Raw genomic sequence first — 6,246 nt, 5'->3', positions numbered from 1 at the left:
CAATATTTTCATTTTGAAGATGAGATCACTGATGCCAGAGAGACTTTTGACTTTATCAGTATCAAACCATTATGGTCAGAACTAGAACTAGAAATCAGAATGCCTCCCTAGGTCAGTGGAATATTCCTCATTTCCTCCTCAAGGTTTAATTATCTAATTATCAAATAGACGGGTAGTACGTATCATTAGCCTGTACTTTAGTTCCTTTGAGATAGTAATACAAATTGGAGTTTCCATTCGGACTTAATCATATTATAACCAAACACTGAGTTATTATAGAGATCACAATAAATAAAAAATAGAAGTAATACTTTGCAATTTTGAAGACAGCAACTATATGAATTCCCACAATGACTACCTAAAGCAAATCGACTCTCTTGTTTCTTAGCATCTTAGTTTAGGTTACTCCCAAAGCAGAACCTGAGACAAGGACTCAGGTGCAGATAATTCATTTGTAAACTAATCTCAGTAAGCAGGAGCAAGAGGCAGGGAGGTGGAATAAGGAAAAGTTGGGAAAGTTATTCCAAGGAGTGGTGGATTGATTGCACTGGAACCTCCTGAGGCACAAATAGGATGTCTTCCAGGAGCATCCACCTGAAGGATGGGAGGAGGTACATTTATACCCTAGCTACATCTACATCCTGCATTACAGTCCAGGGTTGCCTCTTGGAGCATTAAACCCCACCCATCCCCAACAGTTTTAAACTGTGCTTGGCCGAGGAGTCACCAGCATTCTCCCGAGCCCAGAAGGCCGTGAAGCAGAAACCACTGGAACATGCCTAATTAAAGCTGGTCAATGTCAGTGTGGGGTGATCTGAGCTCACTGGGCACTGTCCACTGGGGCTGAAGTCAAAGGTGGGCTGAAACAATGTGAGATTCCAGAGATACCTGCTACACATAGTTTGAGAAAACTTTCTTAGAAACAGCAATTTTAGGTAGGCAATTGTGAAGAAAATAACCATCAAGCATGCTAAGGCGAGACAATTCCTCCACAAGCCCCAGGAAAACAACTTGGTTCTTTGCTTTTGTAAAAAGTCTTCTCCAGAACACACTGCCTATTTACAGATCTTGTTCCCTTGTGTCCATTTATCCTGGGACAAAAGCTTTGGCCCGTAAATTTGCGATATTGCAAGGCTGTGAGGCCATATTGAGGAATACTTATATACTGCATCCAGGAAAACCAAGAACTAATGGTTCCAAGATTCACCAAGAGGCCTGAAAAATCACCATCACAAACAAAAAGACGTCAAAGAGGAGAATGGCTGAAGATTCATCATTCGGACCTGCAGCAGTAACTGGAGCCAAGGCATAGGAAGTCAGAGCAAGCTTCATGAGGGAAAGTATCCTGGTAAAGAAGGCTTCCACCTCTGGCTTCAGTCCCAACATGAAATATAATGCATTCATCAGAATGATACTTGGTAAACTTTTCATGGGGAGGAGGGCAGATATCAGCTTTCCAAAGAAATGTGATGATACTCTATAAGAGCCACTAACACACTCACGCAGAAATTGCTTCTTTCAAGAGCCCAAAGAGAGATCACTCAGAAATTGTTAAAACACTGATTGCAGGTCAAGAAGAAAGGAAGCTAGTCTATCCTGAATTCCTACAGGGTTATTTTTTAAACCAAAGTAAAGAGTCCCTATAATCAGTTCCATTATAACTGGCATTATTATGTCAGGAATGGAGGCATGTGGATTGCTAAGTAAATTTTTTGAAATGCCGGTTTGGACACCCACCTGAGTTGATGGCAAAAGGAAGTGGTGTACACTGTATCTGTGAAAGCTCTGCATTTCTTCTTTTGCCTACTGAGAGCCCATGTAACTCAGATTAGTTTCTCTGTAGAAAGAGGAATTAACATGCAATTCAGCTAATTTCTGTATGCGTTGTTTATCCTGCTTGGGAGGGTCCTCAATTTCCCCAGGTTTCCCACTGCTTTGGTTTCAGATTAGGGTCACAGCTGAGAAGTCTCTGTTAAGGACATCCAAGAAGAAAATCAGCAAGATTGTCATAGGACTCACACTGGTAACCAGTAGATGCAAAATATGCCAGTGTTTCCTTTGCAGAGCTATGGAATAGCACCGTTCCAGAAGTCAGAAAGATAAGGCTATAGAACAGCTTGAAAATGGTGCCACAAGGCTGGTGAATAGATTAAAGTGATTGTCCTTCTCTGCCTTGATGTCTTTCTTCTTCAGGAGCAGAAGGACTGCATATGATGTACTGACCTCTAAGCCAGTGGTGAGCTCATTCAGAAACAAGACAGTTGGATCCATAATAAGCTCTATTCTGATGCTGGCCCTCTTTTCCTCTACTCCAGACACATCCCAAATAAACTGGTTTCCCACCTTGCAGTCTGCCACTTTGCCCAAGTCCAATTCTTGAATGATTCTGTTAATGCATTCATTTTTTTCCTGATTGCTCTTACTTGTTGGAAGCCAAAGGGCTGCTGCAAATTGTAAGTTTTCTCTTACTGTCAAAGCCCTCATCACAATATCACCTTGGACTACATAATCTGAAGTTGGCAGTTAGAGAGGTTCCATTTATCAAGACATCTCCAGAGACCACTGGAGTCCTCCCCGGTTGCCAATATGTCTAACAAGAACTTACCTCTGCCAGAGGGTCCCAGGTTGGCGTTAAGACCAGTTTTCATTATACCACTGACATCCTTCAATATCTACTTCTCAATCGTTTTTTTACTAAGTGGAAGCCACTCAACCTTCACTCAACAGTAAACATTATGAAAACTTAGCACAGGTTCATCAGAAAGCATTCCTAGGTCTTTGGAGAGCCAATCTGGTAGATCGTTGGTGCTTGTTGCTGACATTAGGAAACCAGAAATGTGCTTTGCACACATCTAGAAAATATTTTTTCACCACTGTGCTGCCATGGAATGGAATAAATCTTTCCTGTGGAATTCTATCTGGAACTCTGACTTAAGAAACAGCTAGTGCTACCTTTTTCCTGCTTTGAAATGTAATCTCTGATTAGCCTTAAATTTTAAAACATTTTAGACACAGGTATGCATGCACACACACACACACACACAAAGGGGAAAATAAAAAAGGAGGGGGAGCAGAGGGAGTGAATTATTTTCACCCTATGGAAAGATCCAGAGACGATAACCCATTTATGTGGGCCCAACTATTCTCAGACAAGAAAGGATAAAAATGTGCTCACTCATTCATCAAAGATTAGTTGCACACTGAATTTGTGCTAGGCATTGTTTGTGGCACCAAAGACATAGCTGTAAACAAAATGCAGTCTCAACCCTCACACACCTTAAATAATATTAGAGAAAATGGACAGTAAACAAGTAAATTAATATGTAGACATATTTAATCTCAGATAGTCCATGGGTGCCATTTTAGATAAGGTGATCAGGATATCAGAGGAGACATTTGTGCAGAGACCTGAATGAAGAGAAAGAGTGAGCATGCAGGTATCTAGGGGAACAGCATCCATGGTGCAGGGAACAGAAAATACAACATCCCTGAGGTGGGAAAATGCTTGGGATGTTTAAAGGACCACAAGGCCAGTAAGGCTGGAGTGAAGGGAAGAGTGCTAGGAAATGAGGCCAAATAGTGGCCAGGAGCCAGATTAGGCAGTGCACATTGGGCTTGGTGAGAGATTTGCAGGATGTTCCCAGTGGGAGACGATGGGCCGCCATTGGATGGATTTGTGCAGGGAATGGTGTTCCCTGATTTAGGCTTTAAGACAATCCCTGACTGCTTTGAGGAGAACAGAATTGAAGTAAGGAGACCAGTGTGGAGGTGAAAGCAGCAACCAGGAGGAGGTGACGGTGGTTTAGACGAGGGTGGTCAGAAATAGGTGAATTGGGAATATATTCTAACAGCAATAAGAACAGTAATTTTATATGAATTAGATATTGAATCCAAAAGAAAAAGAGAAGTTAAGGATGACTTTGGCTTGAACGACCAAGAAAATGTCAGTGCAATTTATTCAGATGGGGAGCCCTGAGAAGGGAGTAGGTTGTGGGGGGCAGGTAGAATCGAGAATTCTGTTTAGGGTAGGGCATGTTTGCACTGCCTACTGGACATCCAAACAGAGAGGTGTCCTGCCCCACTAAGCCAGTCTAACCTTGATTCTGTTCATCCTGGGTCAGATACAGCTGACACATGGCACAATCTTAAGGACTAACAATCATTTTTGGGAACCTGTTTCAGAAAAAACTTAGCAGTTTCGATTTTTACATCAGATTATATTGAATTCAGCTAAAAATCAAACCAGCAAAAAAACCCAAAAACTTGACCTTCAATATGGGTAGTGGAATTGGTTTTATTTCACTGTATTTTTCCATTAACCTGTGTCACAGAATCTTAACTGGCAGCAACACACAGTTGGTTACCTACATATTAAAAAGAAAATTAGAAAGGGGAAAATGTTTTCTATAATTCAAAAATATTTTCTGAAATCCCAGTTTTTCCAAAATATAAGTCATTGCTTACTTCCATATTTCAAGAATAAAATATGACAAGTCTATAAGAAATAGAACCTACCAAAAAACAAAAAAAAATAGATGGGGGAGAAAAGCTATATAACACAAAATTTCTCCTGTGCACCTGAAAGTAAATCACATTAATTTATAATACTTCATGAAAATTTTTCTTTCTTTCTATTTTATTAATTTTCAAGTTCAGTGTTGTAGCCCCCCCAAATATTCTCGATTTTCTGTATTCGCAGCATTCATTGTAATTTAAAATTCATCATGCGTAAATTGATTTTTACTTTTTTCTTTAAACATTCTGAAGCATTCACTGTATCTTCCTAAAAGAGCTTTTGCTGATAAAATGCTATGCCTCCTGGTTTAACAGAGTTTCCTTATGACAATATTCAGTGAACAATGTCACAAATACTCTTCAACACTTCTATACTTGATTTTAGCATAATGTCCTGAGCTAGCAGATACCAACCTCTGGCGAAATGCAGTGTTGAGAAGGATTCGGAGGCTAAGCACAAGGCAGAGAGAGAGTGTCAAGATACACTGGAATGGCTGCCTCAAAGTGCGAGGGAATGATGACATGAGGGCAACGACATGGTTAAACATTTAACCTGTTCCTTGCAAAGAGATTTTGTTACAAAGATGATGTATATATGTCAAGCTGAGTACATAAATCTTCTGGTGCCTTTTCTTCCCTTGAAGCTTGAAGAAAACCTGTAAGGCATACTACAGAAAGAAAAGAGTTTTAAATTTCTCTCTGTACTTAAAAAAAAAAAGTATTACCATAATACACACTCTGTTGCAAGAATAAAAGATATTAATAAGTCACAAGAAGAAAACAAAGATTAATTATAAACTCATCATCAAGAGAATTACAGTTAAAAAATTTTTGTATAACCTTCCAGACATATTTGTACCCAAATATATGACATAAATTACATCATGATGTTCATATTATTTTATAACCTACCCTTTTCGTTTAAAGATATGAATACTGGCATTAGTTTGTATCAAGAAATGTACTCTCTAGGCCATCATTTTCCATGGCATGATTATCTGTGATTTATTTAATTTCCTAGGTTGCTCCTACTTTCTCAGTTATTATAAATACCATAAGGAACATTCTATTGATGAATCTTTTACATATTTTTAATTATTTCCTTACAATAAGTCCAAGAAATGGAATTTTGTGGTCAAGGAATGAGTAAATATTTAGTGATTTTTAAATTGCAAAGTTACCTTCCAGAAATCTCTAAGTGGGCCATTTCCCTTAATCTTTATCAAGATCCCAAAATAGATGCATTTACTTAGAGTTTTGCGGAAGCAACTACATCCTCTTCTCTTAAATATGAGAGTTTAAAGTGTGACAAAGCCTGAGAACCTGCAGCCGCTGTAATATGTCCTCGACTCCTGGCTAACTGCTAGGGACTTTTTTTTCCTGTCACAAAGAGAACATGCTGTGCAATGCACATGCCACACCCTGAACTCTTAAAGTAAATATTTTGCCAAGGAAATCGAAGAACCGGAAGAAGCGAGCCAGTGGAAGGAGGGAGGACAGCCCCTAGCACTCCCGTACTTTCCAAAGGCGCCTCTGGGTACCGAGTGTATTTATTTAACAGATCAAAGGCTTTAAATATGTAACTGAGTTATTGCTTTGCTGATGAAATCTTGGTACCTCCCTACTGTAAACTTGAAAATTCCCCTGCATGCTTTCTCAGAGCTGGCATGAAGGATCCAGCTATAATAATCTCCTGACTAGGCAGAGAATAATTTGCTAAGGAATGCTGCT

The 6,246-nt window shown here is 39.4% G+C and overlaps 1 pseudogene; it reads right to left on the bottom strand.

Moving 5' to 3' along the window:
• Positions 1-1,203: 1,203 nt before the first annotated feature.
• LOC119543852 lies at positions 1,204-2,822 on the bottom strand (annotated as a pseudogene).
• Between the last annotated feature and the right edge of the window lie 3,424 nt (positions 2,823-6,246).

Source organism: Choloepus didactylus, chromosome 9, assembly GCF_015220235.1.
Source record: "Choloepus didactylus isolate mChoDid1 chromosome 9, mChoDid1.pri, whole genome shotgun sequence".
NCBI classification, from domain to species: domain Eukaryota; kingdom Metazoa; phylum Chordata; class Mammalia; order Pilosa; family Megalonychidae; genus Choloepus; species Choloepus didactylus.
Note: the sequence above shows the minus strand (reverse complement) of the source record. Positions and strands in the feature narration are given on the sequence as shown.